The sequence below is a fragment of the Mobula birostris genome, chromosome 2 (assembly GCF_030028105.1).
Source record: "Mobula birostris isolate sMobBir1 chromosome 2, sMobBir1.hap1, whole genome shotgun sequence".
NCBI lineage: Eukaryota > Metazoa > Chordata > Chondrichthyes > Myliobatiformes > Myliobatidae > Mobula > Mobula birostris.
In genome coordinates, this window is record NC_092371.1 from 167336031 (window position 1) to 167359049 (window position 23019).

At 53.4% G+C, this 23019-nt stretch overlaps 1 long non-coding RNA gene across 1 annotated transcript in view; it reads left to right on the forward strand.

Annotated features, from left to right (window-relative positions):
* LOC140193891 (uncharacterized) overlaps positions 1-19007 on the forward strand; it is an 84666-nt gene extending 65659 nt beyond the window's left edge. The window contains exon 3 of the long non-coding RNA XR_011884984.1: positions 18919-19007. This is a non-coding gene — a long non-coding RNA (uncharacterized lncRNA). The remainder of the gene's footprint in view (positions 1-18918) is intronic.
* The last annotated feature ends 4012 nt before the right edge of the window (positions 19008-23019 follow it).

Here is a 23019-nt window from a genome sequence, read left to right on the forward strand (position 1 = left end):
TGGACAGTACTGAGGGAGGTGGTGGATTTGGACAGTACTGAGGGAGGTGTTGGTGTTGGACAGTACTGAGGAAGGGGTCAGTGTTGGACAGTACTGAGGGAGGAATTAGTGTTGGATAGTACTGAGGGATGGGGTGGGGTTGGACAGTACTAAGGGAGAGGTCAGTGTTGGGACAGTACTGAGGGGGTGTTGGACAGTACTGAGGGAAGGAATGTGTTGGACAGTACTGAGGAAGGGGGTGGTGTTGGACAGTACTGAGGGAGGGGTCAGTGTTGGACAGTACTGAGGGAAGGGGTGGTGTTGGACAGTACTGACGGAGGGGTCAGTGTTGGACAGTACCCTGGGAGGGTTCAGTGTTGGACAGTACTGAGGGAATTTTTGGTATTGGACAGTACTGAGGGAAGGGGTGGTGTTGGACTGTACTGAGGAAGGGGGTGGTGTTGGACTGTACTGAGTGAGAGGTCAGTGTTGGAGGGTACTGAGGGAGGGGGTGGTGTTGGACACTACTGAGGGAAGGGGTGGTGTTGGACAGTATTGAGGCAGGGTGTGGTGTTGGACAGTACTGAGGGAGGGGTCAGCGTTGGACAGTACTGAGGAAAGGGGTGGTGTTGGATAGTAATAAGGGAGGGGGTGGTGTTGGACAGTACTGTGGGAAGGGGTGGTGTTGGACAGTATTGACGGAGGGGTCAGTGTTGGACAGTACCGTGGGAGGGGTCTGTGTTGGATAGTACTGAGGGAAGGGGTGGTGTTGGACAGTACTGCGGGAGGTGTTGGTGAAGACAGTACTGAGGAAGGGTGTGGAATTGGACAGTACTGATGGAGGGGTCAGTGTTGGAGAGTACTGAGGAAGGGGGTGGTGTTGGACAGTACTGAGGGAGGGGTCAGTGTTGGACAGTACTGAGGGAGGGAGTGGTGTTGGATAGTATTGAGGGAAGAGGTGGTGTTGGACAGTACTGAGGAAGTGTGTGATGTTGGACAGTACTGAGGTAGAGGTCACTGTTGGACATTACTTAGGGAGAGGTCAGTGTTGGACATTACTGAGGGAGAGGTCAGTGTTGGACAGTACTGAGGGAGGGGGTGGTGTTGTATAGTACTGAGGGAGAGGTCAGTGTTGGACAGCACTGAGGGACCGGTCAGTTTGGACAGTACTGAGGGAGGGGGTGGTGTTGGACAGTAGTGAGGGAGGGGTTAGTGTTGGACAGTACTATGGAGGGGGTGGTGTTGGACAGTACTGAGGGAGGGGTCAGCATTGGACGGTACCGAGGGAGGGATCGCTGTTGGACAGTACCGAGGGAGGGATCGGTGTTGACAATACTGAGGGAGGGATCGGTGTTGGACAGTACTGAGGGAGGGGGTGGTGTTGGACAGTACTGAGGGAAGTGGTGGTTTTGGACAGTACTGAGGGAGGGGTCGGTGTTGGACCGTACTGAGGGAGGGTGAGGTGTTGGACAGTACTGAGGGAGGGGTCAGTGTTGGACAGTACCGAGGGAGGGGTCAGTGTTGAACAGTACCGAGGAAGGGATCGGTGTTGGACAGTACTGAGGGAGGGGGTGGTGTTGGTCAGTACTGAGGGAGGTGGTGGTGTTGGACAGTACTGAGGGTGGGGGTGGAATTGGACAGCACTGAGGGAGGGGTCAGTGTTGGAAAGTACTGAGGGAGGGAGTGGTGTTGGACAGTACAGACGGAGAGGTCAGTGTTGGACAGTACTGAGGGAGGGGGTGGTGTTGGACAGTACTGAGGGAAGGGGTGGTGTTGGACAGTACTGAGGGAGGGGTCAGTATTGGACAGTACTGAGGAAAGGGGTGGTGTTCGACAGTACTGAGGGAGGGGGTGGTGTTGGACAGTACTGAGGGAGAGGTCAGTGTTGGACAGTACTGAGGGAGGTGGTGGTGATGGGACAGTACTGAGGGAGAGGTCAGTGTTGGACAGTACTGAGGGAAGGGGTGGTGTTGGACAGTACTGAGGGAGGTGTCAGTGTTGGACAGTACTGAGGGAGAGGGTGGCATTGGACTGTACTGAGGGAGGGGTCACTGTTGGACAGTACTGAGGGAGGTATCGGTGTTGGACAGTACTGAGGGCGGGGATGTTGTTGGACAGTGCTGAGGGAGGTGGTGGTGTTGGACAGTACTGAGGGAGGGGTCGGTGTTGGACAGTACTGAGGGAGGGGTCAGTGTTGGACAGTATCAAGGGAGGGGGTGGTGTTGGACAGCACTTAGGGAGAGGTCAGTGTTGGACAGTACTGAGGGAAGGGGTGGTGTTGGACAGTACTGAGGAAGGGGGTGGTGGTTGGACAGTACTGAGGGACGGGTCAGTGTTGGACAGTACTGAGAGAGGGGGGTAGTGTTGGACAGTACTGCGGGGGTGTCAGTGTTTCACAGTACTGAGGGAGGGGGTGGTGTTGGACAGTTGTGAGGGAGGGGTCAGTGTTGGACAGAACAGAGGAAGAGATCAGTTTTGGACAGTACCAAGGGAGGGTTCGCTGATGGACAATACTGAGGGAGGGGTCAGTGTTGGACAGTACTGAGGGAGGGGTGGTGTTGGATAGTACTGAGGGAGAGGTCAGTGTTGGACATTACTGAGGGAGGGGTCAGTGTTGGACAGTGCTGAGTTGCGGGGGTGTTCTTGGACAGTACTGAGGGAGGTGGTGGATTTGGACAGTACTGAGGGAGGTGTTGGTGTTGGACAGTACTGAGGAAGGGGTCAGTGTTGGACAGTACTGAGGGAGGAATTAGTGTTGGATAGTACTGAGGGATGGGGTGGGGTTGGACAGTACTGAGGGAGAGGTCAGTGTTGGACAGTACTGAGGGGGTGTTGGACAGTACTGAGGGAAGGAATGTGTTGGACAGTACTGAGGAAGGGGGTGGTGTTGGACAGTACTGAGGGAGGGGTCAGTGTTGGACAGTACTGAGGGAAGGGGTGGTGTTGGACAGTACTGACGGAGGGGTCAGTGTTGGACAGTACCCTGGGAGGGTTCAGTGTTGGACAGTACTGAGGGAATTTTTGGTATTGGACAGTACTGAGGGAAGGGGTGGTGTTGGACTGTACTGAGGAAGGGGGTGGTGTTGGACTGTACTGAGTGAGAGGTCAGTGTTGGAGGGTACTGAGGGAGGGGGTGGTGTTGGACACTACTGAGGGAAGGGGTGGTGTTGGACAGTATTGAGGCAGGGTGTGGTGTTGGACAGTACTGAGGGAGGGGTCAGCGTTGGACAGTACTGAGGAAAGGGGTGGTGTTGGATAGTAATAAGGGAGGGGGTGGTGTTGGACAGTACTGTGGGAAGGGGTGGTGTTGGACAGTATTGACGGAGGGGTCAGTGTTGGACAGTACCGTGGGAGGGGTCTGTGTTGGATAGTACTGAGGGAAGGGGTGGTGTTGGACAGTACTGCGGGAGGTGTTGGTGAAGACAGTACTGAGGAAGGGTGTGGAATTGGACAGTACTGATGGAGGGGTCAGTGTTGGAGAGTACTGAGGAAGGGGATGGTGTTGGACAGTACTGAGGGAGGGGTCAGTGTTGGACAGTACTGAGGGAGGGAGTGGTGTTGGATAGTATTGAGGGAAGAGGTGGTGTTGGACAGTACTGAGGAAGTGTGTGATGTTGGACAGTACTGAGGTAGAGGTCACTGTTGGACATTACTTAGGGAGAGGTCAGTGTTGGACATTACTGAGGGAGAGGTCAGTGTTGGACAGTACTGAGGGAGGGGGTGGTGTTGTATAGTACTGAGGGAGAGGTCAGTGTTGGACAGCACTGAGGGACCGGTCAGTTTGGACAGTACTGAGGGAGGGGGTGGTGTTGGACAGTAGTGAGGGAGGGGTTAGTGTTGGACAGTACTATGGGAGGGGGTGGTGTTGGACAGTACTGAGGGAGGGGTCAGCATTGGACGGTACCGAGGGAGGGATCGCTGTTGGACAGTACCGAGGGAGGGATCGGTGTTGACAATACTGAGGGAGGGATCGGTGTTGGACAGTACTGAGGGAGGGGGTGGTGTTGGACAGTACTGAGGGAAGTGGTGGTTTTGGACAGTACTGAGGGAGGGGTCGGTGTTGGACCGTACTGAGGGAGGGTGAGGTGTTGGACAGTACTGAGGGAGGGGTCAGTGTTGGACAGTACCGAGGGAGGGGTCAGTGTTGAACAGTACCGAGGAAGGGATCGGTGTTGGACAGTACTGAGGGAGGGGGTGGTGTTGGTCAGTACTGAGGGAGGTGGTGGTGTTGGACAGTACTGAGGGTGGGGGTGGAATTGGACAGCACTGAGGGAGGGGTCAGTGTTGGAAAGTACTGAGGGAGGGAGTGGTGTTGGACAGTACAGACGGAGAGGTCAGTGTTGGACAGTACTGAGGGAGGGGGTGGTGTTGGACAGTACTGAGGGAAGGGGTGGTGTTGGACAGTACTGAGGGAGGGGTCAGTATTGGACAGTACTGAGGAAAGGGGTGGTGTTCGACAGTACTGAGGGAGGGGGTGGTGTTGGACAGTACTGAGGGAGAGGTCAGTGTTGGACAGTACTGAGGGAGGTGGTGGTGATGGACAGTACTGAGGGAGAGGTCAGTGTTGGACAGTACTGAGGGAAGGGGTGGTGTTGGACAGTACTGAGGAAGGGGGTGGTGTTGGACAATACTGAGGGAGGTGTCAGTGTTGGACAGTACTGAGGGAGAGGGTGGCATTGGACTGTACTGAGGGAGGGGTCACTGTTGGACAGTACTGAGGGAGGTATCGGTGTTGGACAGTACTGAGGGCGGGGATGTTGTTGGACAGTGCTGAGGGAGGTGGTGGTGTTGGACAGTACTGAGGGAGGGGTCGGTGTTGGACAGTACTGAGGGAGGGGTCAGTGTTGGACAGTATCAAGGGAGGGGGTGGTGTTGGACAGCACTTAGGGAGAGGTCAGTGTTGGACAGTACTGAGGGAAGGGCTGGTGTTGGACAGTACTGAGGAAGGGGGTGGTGTTGGACTGTACTGAGGGAGGGGTCAGTGTTGGGCAGTACTGAGGGAGGGGGTGGTGTTGGACAGTGCTGAGGGAGGGATCAGTGTTGGACAGTACTGAGTGAGGGGGTGGTGTTGGACAGTACTGATGAAGGGGGTAGTGTTGGATACTACTGAGGGAGGGGTCAGTATTGGGCAGTACTGAGGGAGGGGGTGGTGTTGGACAGTGCTGAGGGAGGGATCAGTGTTGGACAGTACTGAGTGAGGGGGTGGTGTTGGACAGTACTGATGAAGGGGGTAGTGTTGGATACTACTGAGGGAGGGGTCAGTATTGGACAGTACTGAGGGAAGGGGTGGTGTTGGACAGTACTGAGGGAGGGGGTGGTGTTGGACAGTACTGAGGGAGGGGTCAGTATTGGACAGTACTGAGGAAAGGGGTGGTGTTGGACAGTACTGAGGGAGGGGGTGGTGTTGGACAGTACTGAGGGAGAGGTCAGTGTTGGACAGTACTGAGGGAAGGGGTGGTGTTGGACAGTACTGAGGAAGGGGGTGGTGTTGGACAATACTGAGGGAGGGGTCAGTGTTGGACAGTACTGAGGGAGAGGGTGGCATTGGACTGTACTGAGGGAGGGGTCACTGTTGGACAGTACTGAGGGAGGTATCGGTGTTGGACAGTACTGAGGGCGGGGATGTTGTTGGACAGTGCTGAGGGAGGTGGTGGTGTTGGACAGTACTGAGGGAGGGGGTGGCATTGGACAGTACTGAGGGAGGGGATGGTGTTGGACAGTACCCAGGGAGGGGTCAGTGTTGGACAGTACTGAGCTAGGGGGTGGTGTTGGACAGTACTGGGGGAAGGGTCAGTGTTGGACAGTACTGAGGGAGGGGGTGGTGTTTGACAGTACTGAGAGAGGGGTTAGTGTTGGACAGTACTGAGGGAGGGTGTGGTGTTGGACAGTACTGAGGGAGGGGTCAGTATTGGACAGTACTGAGGGAAGGGGTGGTGTTGGACAGTACTGAGGGAGAGGTCAGTGTTGGACAGTATTGAGGGAGGAGGTGGTGTTGGACAGTACTGAGGGAGGGGTTAGTGTTGGACAGTACTGAGTGAGGGGGCCGTGTTGGACAGTACTGAGGGAGGGGTCGGTGTTGGACAGTACTGAGGGAGGGGGTGATGTTGGACAGTACTGAGGGAAGGGGTGGTGTTGGACAGTACTGAGGAAGGGGGTGGTGTTGGACAATACTGAGGGAGAGGTCAGTGTTGGACAGTACTGAGGGAGGGGTCAGTGTTGGACAGTACTGAGGGAGGGGGTGGCATTGGACTGTACTGAGGGAGGGGTCACTGTTGGACAGTACTGAGGGAGGTATCGGTGTTGGACAGTACTGAGAGAGAGGTCAGTGTTGGTCAGTACTGAGGGAGGGGATGATGTTGGACAGTACTGAGGGAGAGGTCAGTGTTGGACAGTACTGTGGGAGGGGGTGGTGTTGGACAGTACTGAGGGAGGAGTCAGTGTTGGACAGTACCAAGGGAGGGGGTGGTGTTGGACAGCACTGAGGGAGAGGTCAGTGTTGGACAGTACTGAGGGAAGGGGTGGTGTTGGACAGTACTGAGGAAGGTGGTGGTGTTGGACAGTACTGAGGGAGGGGGTGGTGTTGGACAGTACTGAGGGAAGTGGTGGTTTTGGACAGTACTGAGGGAGGGGGTGGTGTTGGACAGTACTGATGAAGAGGGTGGTGTTGGATAGTACTGAGGGAGGGGTCAGTAGTGGACAGTACTGAGGGAGGGGGTGGTCTTGGACAGTACTGAGGGAGAGGTCAGTGTTGTACAGTATTGAGGGAGGAGGTGGTGTTGGACAGTACTGAGGGAGGGGTCAGTGTTGGACAGTACTGAGGGAGGGGGTAGTGTTGGACAGTACTGAGGGGGGGTCAGTGTTGGACAATACTGAGGGAGGGGGTGATGTTGGACAGTTGTGAGGGAGGTGTCAGTGTTGGACAGAACAGAGGGAGGGATCAGTTTTGGACAGTACCAACGGAGGGTTCGCTGATGGACAATACTGAGGGAGGGGTCAGTGTTGGACAGTACTGAGGGAGGGGTGGTGTTGGACAGTACTGAGGGAGAGGTCAGTGTTGGACATTACTGAGGGATGGGTCAGTGTTGGACAGTGCTGAGTGGCGGGGGTGTTCTTGGACAGTACTGAGGGAGTTGGTGGTGTTGGACAGTACTGAGGAAGGGGTCAGTGTTGGACAGTACTGAGGGAGGGGTCAGTGTTGGATATTACTAAGGGAGGGGGTGGGGTTTGACAATACTGAGGGAGAGGTCAGTGTTGGACAGTACTGAGGGGGGGTTCGACAGTACTGAGGGAAGGAATGGGTTGGACAGTACTGAGGAAGGGGGTGGTGCTGGACAGTACTGAGGGAGGGGTCAGTGTTAGACAGCACTGAGGGAAGGGGTGGTGTTGGACAGTACTGAGAGAGAGCTCAGTGTTGGACAGTACTGAGGGGGGAGGAGGTGATGTTGGACAGTACTGAGGGAAGGGGTGGTGTTGGACAGTACTGAGGGAGGGGGTGGTGTTGGACAGTACTGAGGGAGAGGTCAGTGTTGGACAGTACTAAGGGAGGAGGTGGTGTTGGACAGTAGTGAGGGAAGGGTTGGTGTTGGATAGTACTGAGGAAGGGTGTGGTGTTGGACAGTACTGAGGGAGGGGTCAGTGTTGGACAGTACTGAGGGAGGGGGTGGTTTTGGACAGTACTGAGGGAGGGGTCAGTGTTGGACAGTACTGTGGGACGGGCTGGTGTTGGACAGTAGTGAGGGAAGGGGTGGTGTTGGACAGTACTGAGGAAGGGGGTGGTGTTGGACAGTACTGAGGGACGGGTCAGTGTTGGACAGTACTGAGAGAGGGGGTAGTGTTGGACAGTACTGCGGGGGTGTCAGTGTTTCACAGTACTGAGGGAGGGGGTGGTGTTGGACAGTTGTGAGGGAGGGGTCAGTGTTGGACAGAACAGAGGAAGAGATCAGTTTTGGACAGTACCAAGGGAGGGTTCGCTGATGGACAATACTGAGGGAGGGGTCAGTGTTGGACAGTACTGAGGGAGGGGTGGTGTTGGATAGTACTGAGGGAGAGGTCAGTGTTGGACATTACTGAGGGAGGGGTCAGTGTTGGACAGTGCTGAGTTGCGGGGGTGTTCTTGGACAGTACTGAGGGAGGTGGTGGATTTGGACAGTACTGAGGGAGGTGTTGGTGTTGGACAGTACTGAGGAAGGGGTCAGTGTTGGACAGTACTGAGGGAGGAATTAGTGTTGGATAGTACTGAGGGATGGGGTGGGGTTGGACAGTACTGAGGGAGAGGTCAGTGTTGGACAGTACTGAGGGGGTGTTGGACAGTACTGAGGGAAGGAATGTGTTGGACAGTACTGAGGAAGGGGGTGGTGTTGGACAGTACTGAGGGAGGGGTCAGTGTTGGACAGTACTGAGGGAAGGGGTGGTGTTGGACAGTACTGACGGAGGGGTCAGTGTTGGACAGTACCCTGGGAGGGTTCAGTGTTGGACAGTACTGAGGGAATTTTTGGTATTGGACAGTACTGAGGGAAGGGGTGGTGTTGGACTGTACTGAGGAAGGGGGTGGTGTTGGACTGTACTGAGTGAGAGGTCAGTGTTGGAGGGTACTGAGGGAGGGGGTGGTGTTGGACACTACTGAGGGAAGGGGTGGTGTTGGACAGTATTGAGGCAGGGTGTGGTGTTGGACAGTACTGAGGGAGGGGTCAGCGTTGGACAGTACTGAGGAAAGGGGTGGTGTTGGATAGTAATAAGGGAGGGGGTGGTGTTGGACAGTACTGTGGGAAGGGGTGGTGTTGGACAGTATTGACGGAGGGGTCAGTGTTGGACAGTACCGTGGGAGGGGTCTGTGTTGGATAGTACTGAGGGAAGGGGTGGTGTTGGACAGTACTGCGGGAGGTGTTGGTGAAGACAGTACTGAGGAAGGGTGTGGAATTGGACAGTACTGATGGAGGGGTCAGTGTTGGAGAGTACTGAGGAAGGGGATGGTGTTGGACAGTACTGAGGGAGGGGTCAGTGTTGGACAGTACTGAGGGAGGGAGTGGTGTTGGATAGTATTGAGGGAAGAGGTGGTGTTGGACAGTACTGAGGAAGTGTGTGATGTTGGACAGTACTGAGGTAGAGGTCACTGTTGGACATTACTTAGGGAGAGGTCAGTGTTGGACATTACTGAGGGAGAGGTCAGTGTTGGACAGTACTGAGGGAGGGGGTGGTGTTGTATAGTACTGAGGGAGAGGTCAGTGTTGGACAGCACTGAGGGACCGGTCAGTTTGGACAGTACTGAGGGAGGGGGTGGTGTTGGACAGTAGTGAGGGAGGGGTTAGTGTTGGACAGTACTATGGGAGGGGGTGGTGTTGGACAGTACTGAGGGAGGGGTCAGCATTGGACGGTACCGAGGGAGGGATCGCTGTTGGACAGTACCGAGGGAGGGATCGGTGTTGACAATACTGAGGGAGGGATCGGTGTTGGACAGTACTGAGGGAGGGGGTGGTGTTGGACAGTACTGAGGGAAGTGGTGGTTTTGGACAGTACTGAGGGAGGGGTCGGTGTTGGACCGTACTGAGGGAGGGTGAGGTGTTGGACAGTACTGAGGGAGGGGTCAGTGTTGGACAGTACCGAGGGAGGGGTCAGTGTTGAACAGTACCGAGGAAGGGATCGGTGTTGGACAGTACTGAGGGAGGGGGTGGTGTTGGTCAGTACTGAGGGAGGTGGTGGTGTTGGACAGTACTGAGGGTGGGGGTGGAATTGGACAGCACTGAGGGAGGGGTCAGTGTTGGAAAGTACTGAGGGAGGGAGTGGTGTTGGACAGTACAGACGGAGAGGTCAGTGTTGGACAGTACTGAGGGAGGGGGTGGTGTTGGACAGTACTGAGGGAAGGGGTGGTGTTGGACAGTACTGAGGGAGGGGTCAGTATTGGACAGTACTGAGGAAAGGGGTGGTGTTCGACAGTACTGAGGGAGGGGGTGGTGTTGGACAGTACTGAGGGAGAGGTCAGTGTTGGACAGTACTGAGGGAGGGGGTGGTGTTCGACAGTACTGAGGTAGAGGTCAGTGTTGGACAGTACTGAGGGAGAGGTCAGTGTTGGACAGTACTGAGGGAGGTGGTGGTGATGGACAGTACTGAGGGAGAGGTCAGTGTTGGACAGTACTGAGGGAAGGGGTGGTGTTGGACAGTACTGAGGAAGGGGGTGGTGTTGGACAATACTGAGGGAGGTGTCAGTGTTGGACAGTACTGAGGGAGAGGGTGGCATTGGACTGTACTGTGGGAGGGGTCACTGTTGGACAGTACTGAGGGAGGTATCGGTGTTGGACAGTACTGAGGGCGGGGATGTTGTTGGACAGTGCTGAGGGAGGTGGTGGTGTTGGACAGTACTGAGGGAGGGGTCGGTGTTGGACAGTACTGAGGGAGGGGTCAGTGTTGGACAGTATCAAGGGAGGGGGTGGTGTTGGACAGCACTTAGGGAGAGGTCAGTGTTGGACAGTACTGAGGGAAGGGGTGGTGTTGGACAGTACTGAGGAAGGGGGTGGTGTTGGACTGTACTGAGGGAGGGGTCAGTGTTGGGCAGTACTGAGGGAGGGGGTGGTGTTGGACAGTGCTGAGGGAGGGATCAGTGTTGGACAGTACTGAGTGAGGGGGTGGTGTTGGACAGTACTGATGAAGGGGGTAGTGTTGGATACTACTGAGGGAGGGGTCAGTATTGGACAGTACTGAGGGAAGGGGTGGTGTTGGACAGTACTGAGGGAGGGGGTGGTGTTGGACAGTACTGAGGGAGGGGTCAGTATTGGACAGTACTGAGGAAAGGGGTGGTGTTCGACAGTACTGAGGGAGGGGGTGGTGTTGGACAGTACTGAGGGAGAGGTCAGTGTTGGACAGTACTGAGGGAAGGGGTGGTGTTGGACAGTACTGAGGAAGGGGGTGGTGTTGGACAATACTGAGGGAGGGGTCAGTGTTGGACAGTACTGAGGGAGAGGGTGGCATTGGACTGTACTGAGGGAGGGGTCACTGTTGGACAGTACTGAGGGAGGTATCGGTGTTGGACAGTACTGAGGGCGGGGATGTTGTTGGACAGTGCTGAGGGAGGTGGTGGTGTTGGACAGTACTGAGGGAGGGGTCAGTGTTGGACAGTATCAAGGGAGGGGGTGGTGTTGGACAGCACTTAGGGAGAGGTCAGTGTTGGACAGTACTGAGGGAAGGCGTGGTGTTGGACAGTACTGAGGAAGGGGGTGGTGTTGGACTGTACTGAGGGAGGGGTCAGTGTTGGGCAGTACTGAGTGAGGGGGTGGTGTTGGACAGTACTGATGAAGGGGGTAGTGTTGGATACTACTGAGGGAGGGGTCAGTATTGGACAGTACCGAGGGAAGGGGTGGTGTTGGACAGTACTGAGGGAGGGTGTGGTCTTGGACAGTACTGAGGGAGAGGTCAGTGTTGGACAGTATTGAGGGAGGAGGTGGTGTTGGACAGTACTGAGGGAGGGGTCAGTGTTGGACAGTACTGAGGGAGGGGGCCGTGTTGGACAGTACTGATGGAGGGGTCGGTGTTGGACAGTACTGGGGGAGAGGTCGGTGTTGGACAGTACTGAGGGAGGGGGTGGTGTTGGACAGTACTGAGGGAGGGATCAGTGTTGGACATTACTGAGTGAGGGGGTGGTGTTGGACAGTACTGAGGAAGGGCGTGGCATTGGACAGTACTGAGGGCGGGGGGTGTTGTTGGACAGGACTGAGGGAGGGTGTGGTTTTGGACAGTTCTGAAAGAGGGATCAGTGTTGGACAGTACTGAGGGAGGGGGTGGTGTTGGAAAGTACTGAGGGAGGGGTCAGTGTTGGGCAGTACTGAGGGAGGGGGTGGCATTGGACAGTACTGAGGGAGGGGATGGTGTTGGACAGTACCCAGGGAGGGGTCAGTGTTGGACAGTACTGAGGTAGGGGGTGGTGTTGGACAGTACTGGGGGAAGGGTCAGTGTTGGACAGTACTGAGGGAGGGGGTGGTGTTTGACAGTACTGAGGGAGGGGTCAGTGTTGGACAGTACTGAGGGAGGGGGTGGTGTTGGACAGTACTGAGGGAGGGGGTGGTGTTGGACAGTACTGAGGGAGGGGTCGGTGTTGGACAGTACTGAGGGAGGGGTCAGTGTTGGACAGTACCAAGGGAGGGGATGGTGTTGGACAGCACTGAGGGAGAGGTCAGTGTTGGACAGTACTGAGGGAAGGGGTGGTGTTGGACAGTACTGAGGGAGCGGGTGGTGTTGGACAGTACTGAGGGAAGTGGTGGTTTTGGACAGTACTGAGGTGAGGGGGTGGGGTTGGACAGTACTGATGAAGGGGGTGGTGTTGGATAGTACTGAGGGAGGGGTCAGTAGTGGACAGTACTGAGGGAAGGGGTGGTGTTGGACAGTACTGAGGGAGGGGATGGTCTTGGACAGTACTGAGGGAGAGGTCAGTGTTGGACAGTACTGAGGGAGGGGGCCGTGTTGGACAGTACTGAGGAAGGGGTCGGTGTTGGACAGTACTGGGGGAGAGGTCGGTGTTGGACAGTACTGAGGGAGGGGGTGATGTTGGACAGTACTGAGGGAAGGGCTGGTGTTGGACAGTACTGAGGGAGGGGGTGTTGTTGGTCAGTACTGAGGGAGGGTGTGGTTTTGGACCGTACTGAAAGAGGGATCAGTGTTGGACAGTACTGAAGGAGGGGGTGGTGTTGGACAGTACTGAGGGAGAGGTCAGTGTTCGACAGTACTGAGGGATTGAGTGGTGTTGGACAGTACTGAGGGAGGGGTCAGTGTTGGGCAGTACTGAGGGAGGGGGTGGCATTGGACAGTACTGAGGGAGGGGATGGTGTTGGACAGTACCCAGGGAGGTGTTAATGTTGGACAGTACTGAGGGAAGGGTCAGTGTTGGACAGTACTGAGGGAGGGGGTGGTGTTTGACAGTACTGAGGGAGGGGTCAGTGTTGGACAGTACTGAGGGAGGTAGTCATGTTGGACAGTACTGAGGGAGGGGTCAGTGTTGGACAGTACTGAGGGAGGGGGTGGTGTAGGACATTACTGAGGGAGGGTGTGGTGTTGGACAGTACTGAGGGAGGGGTCAGTATTGGACAGTACTGAGGGAGGGGGTGGTCTTGGACAGTACTGAGGGAGAGGTCAGTGTTGGACAGTATTGAGGGAGGAGGTGGTGTTGGACAGTACTGAGGGAGGGGTCAGTGTTGGACAGTACTGAGGGAGGGGGCCGTGTTGGACAGTACTGAGGGAGGGGTCGGTGTTGGACAGTACTGGGGGAGAGGTCGGTGTTGGACAGTACTGAGGGAGGGATCAGTATTGGACAGTACTGAGGGAAGGGGTGGTGTTGGACAGTACTGAGGGAGGGGGTGCTCTTGGACAGTACTGAGGGAGAGGTCAGTGTTGGACAGTATTGAGGGAGGAGGTGGTGTTGGACAGTACTGAGGGAGGGGTCAGTGTTGGACAGTACTGAGGGAGGGGGCCGTGTTGGACAGTACTGAGGGAGGGGTCTGTGTTGGACAGTACTGGGGGAGAGGTCGGTGTTGGACAGTACTGAGGGAGGGGGTGATGTTGGACAGTACTGAGGGAAGGGGTGGTGTTGGACAGTACTGAGGGAGGGGGTGGTGTTGGACAGTACTGAGGGAAGGGTTGGTGTTGGACAGTACAGAGGGAGAGGTCAGTGTTGGACAGTACTGAGGGAGGGAGTGGTGTTGGACAGTACTGAGGGAGGGGTGAGTGTTGGACAGTACAGAGGGAGGGGTCAGTGTTGGACAGTACTGAAGGAGGGAGTGGTGTTGGATAGTACTGAGGGAGGTGGTGGTGTTGGACAGTACTGAGGGAGGGGTCAGTGTTGGGCAGTACTGAGGGAGGGGGTGGCATTGGACAGTACTGAGGGAGGGGATGGTGTTGGACAGTACTGAGGGAAGGGTCAGTGTTGGACCGTACTGAGGTGGGGGTGGTGTTTGACAGTACTGAGGGAGGGGTCAGTGTTGGACAGTACTGAGGGAGGTGGTCATGTTGGACAGTACTGAGGGAGAGGTCAGTGTTGGACTGTACTGAGGGAGGGTGTGGTGTTGGTCAGTACTGAGGGAGGGTGTGGTGTTGGAGAATGCAGAGGGAGGGTGTGGTGTTGGTCAGTACTGAGGGAGGGGGTGGTGTTGGACAGTACTGAGGGAGGGGTCAGTGTTGGACAGTACTGAGGGAGGGGGTGGTGTTGGACAGTACTGAGGGAGGGGTCAGTGTTGGACAGTACTGAGGGAGGGGGTGATGTTGGACAGTACTGAGGGAGGGGTCAGTGTTGGACAGTACTGAAGGTGGTGGTCATGTTGGACAGTACTGAGGGAGAGGTCAGTGTTGGACAGTACTGAGGGAGGGAGTGGTGTTGGACAGTACTGAGGGAGGGGTCAGTGTTGGACTGTACTGAGGGAGGGTGTGGTGTTGGTCAGTACTGAGGGAGGGGGTGGTGTTGGACAGTATTGAGAGAGGGGGTGGTGTTGGTCAGTACTGAGGGAGGGGGTGGTGTTGGACAGTACTGAGGAAGGGAGTGGTGTTGGACAGTACTGAGGGAGGGGTTAGTGTTGGACAGTACTGAGGGAGGGGTCAGTGTTGGACTGTACTTAGGGAGGGTGTGGTTTTGGTCAGTACTGAGGGAGGGGGTGGTGTTGGACAGTATTGAGAGAGGGGGTGGTGTTGGTCAGTACTGAGGGAGGGGGTGGTGTTGGACAGTACTGAGGAAGGGAGTGGTGTTGGACAGTACTGAGGGAGGGGTTAGTGTTGGACAGTACTGAGGGAGGGGTAAGTGTTGGACAGTACTGAGGGAGAGGTCAGTGTTGGACAGTACTGAGGGAGGGGGTGGTGTTGGACAGTACTGAGGGAGGGGTTAGTGTTGGACAGTACTGAGGGAGGGGGTGGTGTTGGACAGTACTGAGGGAGAGGTCAGTGTTGGACTGTACTGAGGGAGGGTGTGGTGTTGGACAGTACTGAGGGAGGGGATGATGTTGGACAGTACTGAGGGAGGGGTCAGTGTTGGACAGTACTGAGGGAGGGTGTGGTGTTGGTCAGTACTGAGGGAGGGGGTGGTGTTGGACAGTACTGAGGGAGGGGTCAGTGTTGGACAGTACTGAGGGAGGGTGTGGTGTTGGACAGTCGTGAGGGAGGGGTCAGTGTTGGACAGTACTGAGGGAGGGGGTGGTGTTGGACAGTACTGAGGGAGAGGTCAGTGTTGGACTGTACTGAGGGAGGGTGTGGTGTTGGACAGTACTGAGGGAGGGGATGATGTTGGACAGTACTGAGGGAGGGGTCAGTGTTGGACAGTACTGAGGGAGGGTGTGGTGTTGGTCAGTACTGAGGGAGGGGTTGGTGTTGGACAGTACTGAGGGAGGGGTCAGTGTTGGACAGTACTGAGGGAGGGTGTGGTGTTGGACAGTCGTGAGGGAGGGGTCAGTGTTGGACAGTACTGAGGGAGGGTGTGGTGTTGGACAGTATTGAGAGAGGAGTGGTGTTGTACAGTAGTGTTTCAGTACTCTCCAACACTGACCCCTCCCTCTGCATTGTCCAACACCACTCTCTCCCTCAGTTCTGCATTAATTTTCTCAGTGTGCAAGTTTGCATTATTTCTAGAGCTTTCCCATTCTGAATGGCCGCTGACTGACTCAGGACTTTTGACGCTGCACTCTTCATCTTGATTGCACTTTGAGGCACAATTGTTCCATTTGGATTTCTTTCCTCTAGGTTCCTTGTTTTGTGTGAACCATATTTCTCTTTGTTTTCCTGTGCTCTGTCCAACAATATCTCTCGTCCTGTAATCTCTCGTTTAATGACAAATTCATTTCTAGCTCCCCTCCCTGCTCATTGTTTATGGACGGGAATGATGCCTTGGAGAAGGAGCCACGTTCCATCGAGGAGTTCTGAGAACGTCGGCTCTGGCTAGCCAAGGGGTCTGTGATTAAGAGCTGTGTACAGCTGGCATTAGAGCAGGGAGCTGGTGTTTGCCAAACTATTCATTCTTTATCAAAGGACGGAATTTAATATAAAGATAATCAGTACTTTTGCTCATACAAGAGACAGAAAGCACAAGAGGTTCTGCAGATGCTGGGAATTTCGAGTAACATTCATAATGCTGGAGGAGCTCAGCAGGTCAGGCAACATCTATGGAGCAGAATGAACAATGTTTCAGGTCCAGACCCTGCATCAGCGCTTAAGCATGAACAAGAATGTAGGAGGGATGTGGAAGCTTTAGAGAGGGTGCAGAGGAGATTGCCTGGTATGTCTGGTGAGGAGAGGGTGAGTCATCCAGGGCTTTTCTCTTTGGAGTGAAGGAGGCTGAGAGGGGACTTTATAGAGGTTTACAAGATGATAAGAGGCATTGATCGAGTGGAGAGCCGGGGATTTCCCCCCAAGGAGGGAATGGCTGATACAAGAGGGCATGATGTTTTAGGTGATTGGAGGAAAGTTGGAGGGATGTCAGAAAGAAATGTTTTACACTGAGAATGGTAGGTGCATGGAGCATGCTGTCAGGGCTGATATATTAGGGACATTTAAGAATCTAGGGCACAGCACGTGAAGCAGCTGTTTTCTGCTGGAATTGGTGACATATATGAACTAACAGGGAGGAGATGTTCTGTCGCTCAGTCAACGTACTGTTGAATCACTGCAGTGGACTGATGCACAGTGATACTGTATCAGGCTTTATGTCCAGCCTGCTTGTTCCCGCACAGCAGCATTCCTTAGCAGGCAACATCCCTCAAGCTGCATGTCCTGTCACAAGTCACTCCACCAACTGCTAATGGCCATGTTCTCTTCTCATTGCTGCCATTGAGTAGGATGTCCAGGAGCCTTAGGAACATACCTCCAGCTTCAGGAACAGTTATCACCCTTCAGCCACCAGGGTCCTGAACCAACTTCACCTACCTCAACTCTCAACTGATTCCACTAACTTTCAAGGACACTAGAAGTCATGTTCTCAGCATCATTTTTTGTTCTTTTCCTGTATTTTCGGTTGCCTTCTTGTGCACATTGGTTGCTCGTCAGTCTTTGTGTGTGGTTTGCCATTGATTCTATTATATTTCTTTGTACTCCTGAGAATGCCTGCAAGAAAAGGAATCCCAAGGTACTCCTGTCCTGCAAGGAGTGTCTGTACGTCCTCCCTGTGGAATGCGTGAGTTTTCCCTGAGTGCTCTGGTTTCCTGCCGTGGTCTAAAGCTGTATCGGGTGGGTTAATTGGTCATTGTAACTGTCCTGTGATTAAGCTGCAATTAATTGGGTTTGTTGAGGGCTGCTGGGCAGCCCAGCTCAAAGGGGCAGAAAGGCCCGCTCCACGCTGTTAAATAAACGCACCTTCACACAAATGAACACTTTACACCGCACAGACATTCACATAAATACATGCACACTCAAACGTATGCTGATGCATAGACGTAGATTATATGCATACACATACACAGATACGTATGCTTTTCAGCTCAGGTATTCATTGCACAGATTCACAATACAAACACATTCAATGCATCATTGTTATAAGCGCTCAGACACACAATATACATAGAGAGCGGTGAAACGCTGCTCAAGACTCACACTTAACCAAGCACAGGCGTGCTCAGGTGATCAGTGACACAAATAGACATGTGCATCATGCCTGAGCTCTGTAAGTCATTGTTGAGATTGCTGCAAAACGTAAAATGGTTTGTAATTGCCATTGCCTTCCCCTGGGTAATGTTTTTAGTTGGAAATAGAAAGGTCTAGAAAACTTTACTTCAAGTTTACATTTACTGGAATCCCACATAGCTGTAGTATTACTCCCTGGTATTGTTCCCCCTCATATCCTGCAGCAGTTAGAGAACATGACTGTGAAGGAATAGATTTCAGCAGGGCTGAGAGTGACTCACTGACACCTGCCCTGCTACAGGAGGGACGTCAAGCAGGCTGCTGACCTGCTGTCCCATTTCGCACTATGCACGGAGACAAGCGTGACCTCCAGCAGATCAGAAACAGCCTCCCTCTGAGGCCGCAAAAACCAAACAAGGCAGGGGGCAAGTTAGCAAAGCCCAACAGTTCTGTTTCAAAGTATGTACATGTCACCATATACTACCCTGAGATTCGTGTTCTTGCAGGCATTCACAGTACAACAAAATTACCAGAAGTCAATGAAAGACTGTACACAAAGACTGACAAACAAAAACTACACCCAAACAACTGCAAAAGAAGACAAATTGTGCAAATAAACAAACAAATAAACACATACATAGATACTGAGAACATGAATTGTAGAGTCCTACAAAGTTAATCCATAATTTGTGGAGTCAGTTCAGTGTTGAGGTGAGTGAAGTTTTCCACACTGGTTCAGGAGCCAGAAGGACAAAAAATGTTCCTGAGTCTGGTGGTGTGGGACCCCAGGGCTTCTGTACCTCCTTCCTGATGGCAGCAGTAAGAAGTAGAGCCTGCAAGGACATTGGTTTCAGGAAAACCAGACAGGCTTGATCTTATTCACTGCCCTCTCTCAGCAATGGAGCACTACAGAGCACCTCTTCCACTACGATGGTCTTGTCTCTGATTATGTCCTTGTTATTTGCATTCATGTCTAGTTTTTGCAGTCCTTTTTCCCTCATGTGTGTGTGTGCCTGGGCAAGGTTGTATGGAAGACCAGCAGTTGCCCATGCTGCAAGTCTCTCCTCTCCACGCCACCGACGTTGTCCAAGGGAAGGGCACTAGGGCCGATACAGCTTGGCACCAGTGTCGTCGCAGAGCAATGGGTGGTTAAGTGCCTGCTCAAGGACACTCAGCTAGGCTCAAACTAGCGACCTTCAGATCACTAGACCGACGCCTTAACCACTTGGCCACATGTGTGTGTGTGTGTGTGTGTGTATATGATTTATATTCTGTTTGTTGCCTGAGATGCTGCTGCCAGCAAGTTTTCAATTCAAAGTAAGTTTATTATCAGAATATGTATATGTTAACCTCAGATTCATTTTCTTGCAGGCATTTACAAGAGAAAGGAAATACAATAGAAATTCACCAAAATTTATACATAGACAAAGATTGACAGACAACCTATGTGCAAAAGAAGACAAATAAAAATACGAATGAGAACATGAGTCCTTGCCAGTGAATCAATGGGGTGGGGAATCAGTTGGAAGTGACGGTGAGTGAAGTTATCCACACCAGTTCAGGAGCCTGATGGGATGTAGGGTAATTGTCCTTAAGGAAACAGCACGGAAACAGACAAACTGCAAATAATTATCCCCACTTCCTGACCGGATCAAACTGTTAGAGGTACAGTACTCAGTGGGCCGAGCGGCAGCATCTGTTGTGGGGGGGGAGGTAATGTCAATGGGACAAGTCAAACCCCTCTATTATTCCTCTCCCCCCCCCCCCACTCCCACCGCTGATCTCCTGCTCGTTCCCAAACACATCTCTTGGGTCTCTGAACTGTCTCCATAACCCGGAAGGATTGTTTCGGTTGCTGTGATTGTGTTGGACGCTGCCCAGTCAGGCAGAAATTCTTTAGAAAGGGCAAGGGGAGATTTCCGTTCTCCTTTGGACCTGATTTGGTTTCTCACCAAAGGCTCCAGCAAATTTCTGCAGATGTACTCTGTCTGCATCGCCAACTGGCTGGAGGGCCCACGTGATGCACTGGGGTGTCCGTCTGTTGTGCCGAGACCCTTTAAACCCAGCGTGGCGGGGCGGTGCCAACCCTCCGTGGGATTTCAGACTCAGAATTAGAATCACAATTCCATTGTCTTGCTGTGAAATGAGTTATTTGGCGGCAGCAGTACAGTGCATTGGAGGAAAGTATAGAGGGATATTCGGGCTAGGTACTATTCACGGAAATTAATCTTGGAGTAGGTTAAAAGGTCGGCATAACATCGTAGGGCTGAAGGGCCTGTACTGCGCTGCACTGTTCTATGTTCTTTGAGACAAGCCGGGGGTCTCCAGCGCCAGGAGCCGACAGCTTTGTCCAGAGCTTGGCGGAGTGCCAGCCCTTCTCGCTCCGTGCTGCCGTCTCCCCTGTCCCCTCTCCTCACCCCGGCCCGGCTCCGCAGCTGTTCACCAGAGTGGGTGGGAGGCGCGCAGTTCCGTCCAGATGGACCAGATGCAGGGGTGGGTGGGTGGGTGGGTGAGTGAGGGGCCGGGCGGACGGCTGTCCCTGCCGAGCACAGTGCGCCGCGGTACACGGGACGAGACGGGAGGGGGAGGGAGGGGGAATGTTGCATAATACGTTTTAGAGAATCCAGATCCCTCCCAATGGAAACACGCACAGTTGCCGGGCAGGATTTGAATGGTTGCCAAAGTAGCTTCCGGTGTTGTCAAGTGACTGTGCATATGTTGCGCTTTATTTAACTCGCAAGCTTTAACCCCTTCTGGCCCGGGTTGCTCCCTTGCGTTTACAGTATTGTACCCCAGCTCCCTCTTGCAGAACACAGGCACAGCGCGGAAACAGAAAACAAGAGGCATTCGATGCTGGAAACCCAGAGCAACACGCACGCAAAATGCTGGAGGAACTCAGCAAGTCAGGCGGTATCTATAGAGAGGAATAAACAGTCGACATTTTCGGCTGAGCTCCTTTCATGCTGCCAGACCCGCTGAGTTCCTCCAGTATTTTGCGTGTGTTGCACGGCATGCCGATAGGCCCTTCGGCCCACCAGCCGGCAAACTGATTTCTTGCACTAATCCTACCCTGACATTCTAACCTAGCCACACCAGCAGGCACCGATGAACAAGAAGCTGCAGAGTTCTGTAGACTTTGCCAGTCTTCGTCATGGCCTCCCCACCCCCTCTCACCATTAAGGACATCTTTAAGATGTGGTGTCTTCAGAAGACTGCATTCATCATTAAGGACCACACGGGATTGTGTGTGTTTGTGCATGTGAATATCTGTGTGTGTTTAAGTGCATTTCATTCTACAAAGTGTTCTATACTCAGAGCTGTTCTTGAATACAGTGTTACTGGCAGGGAGAACAGAGAACGTCGAGCTCTATAACAACTTACTGATGCTCACCACTAAAATTGAGGTGAGAAGACTGCAACTAGCTGGGCACTGTCTACGCCACCCCGAGCTGCCTGCCAGCCTAGTCATCATATGGGAGCCCAAGCACAGGAGGATGAACCCTGGGCGCCCTCCCAAGACTATGGTCAACACGCTCCTAGAAGACAGCGGCGCGGCTAATGTAGATGAACTGAACACACTGATGAGGGAGAGGGAGAAGTGGAGGGTCCGTCATCGTGCCTGACGCCGGCCCCCTGGGCCTGAGTCGACGTGGTAGTAGTAGAACAGAGGGATCTTGGGGACCATGTGCACAGACCCCTCAAAGTTGCAGCATATTTGACAGGGTTGCTAAGAAGGCGTCTGGCGTGTTGGCCTTGTTTAGTCAGGGTCACAGGGTAATGTTACAGCTCTTTAAAACTCTGACTAGGACACACTGTGTTCACTTCTGGTCGCCTCATTACAGGAAGGATGTGGAAGTTTTAGAGAGGGTGCAGAGGAGATTTACCAGGATGCTGCCTGGATTAGAGAGCATGTCTTATGAGGATAGGTTGAGAGAGTTAGGGCTTTTCTCTTTGGAGCAAAGGAGGATGAGAGGTGGCTTGATAGATGTGTACAAGATAACAAGGGGCATCGATCGAGTGGACACCCAGCTGGAAATGGTAGATACAAGGAGGAATGATTTTAAGGTGATTGGAGGAAATTACAGGGGGAATGTCAGAGGTAAATTGTTTTACACAGAGAGTGGTGAGTGTGTGGAATGCCCTGTCAGAGTGGTAATAGAGGCTGATACATTAGGGACATTTAAGAAACCCTTGGATTGGCACAGGGATGATAGAGAAATGGGGGGTTATGTGGGAGAGAAGGGTTAAATTCGTGTTCGAATAGGTGAACCCAACATTGTGGCTGAGGGGCCTGTACCGTGCTGTAGTGTTCCATGTTCAGAGCGGACAAGTCCCGGACAGTGAGCCTCCTTCAGAACACACACACACACACTCACACTCTCTCTCTCACACACACACACACACACACACAGTAACACACACACACACACAGTAACACACACACACACACAATCTCTCACACAAACACACACAATCTCACACACACTCACACTCTCTCACACACACACAGTAACACACATACACAATCTCCCACACACTCACACACACACACACTCACACTGTCTCACACACACAGTAACACACACACACAATCTCACACACACACAGTAACACACACACTCACACACACAGTAACACACACAGAGTAACACACACACACAATCACACTCTCACACACAATCTCTCTCACACACACACACTAACACACACACAATCTCACACACACACATCTCTCTCTCTCTCACATACACACACACACTAACACACACACACATCTCTCTCTCTCTCTCTCTCACACACACACACACACACACATCTCTCTCTCTCTTTGGTTGTCCATCGAAATCCGATGACAACGGATGTTCTGGAGGCAGCTTATGTGGAAGCGCTCGAAGGACTTGATGTGGTAGCTGTAGGTTACCCAAGCTTCACAGCTATAAAGGAGGGTGGTGACACAGACCGCTTGGTATACGGCGACCTTTGTGGAGGGACGAAGGCTCCTGTTCTGAAAGACTCTATGCCGAAGTCTCCCAAAGGCAGTTGATGGCTGTTTAATGCGGCTCTGGATGTCGTTGTCAATGCCGCGATCCTTAGAGAATGCTCCCCAGATATTTGAAAGGTGGCACTACTGACAGCTTTTCATCACCAACACTGAAGGCAGGTAGAGTGGGTGGGACACTGGTACTCCATTGGCAAACCACGTCTGTCTTGGTGGTATTGACAGTCAGCACCATCCTGCTGAAAGCTCTCACTGCCACAGCAAGGACAGTCTGAAGATCCTCTGGAGTATGGGCCACAAGAGTACAGTCGTCTGCATACTGCAGCTCCAGAACCCGCTCTCTACGGGGTTTGGTGGTTGTGTGGAACCTCCTGATGTCAGAGGTTGCCATCGAATGTGATGTCCACTGCCACACCGCTGCTGTCTTCGATCTCGTTGTGGAGGAACTTTGTAACACAAGAGGAAGATGTTAA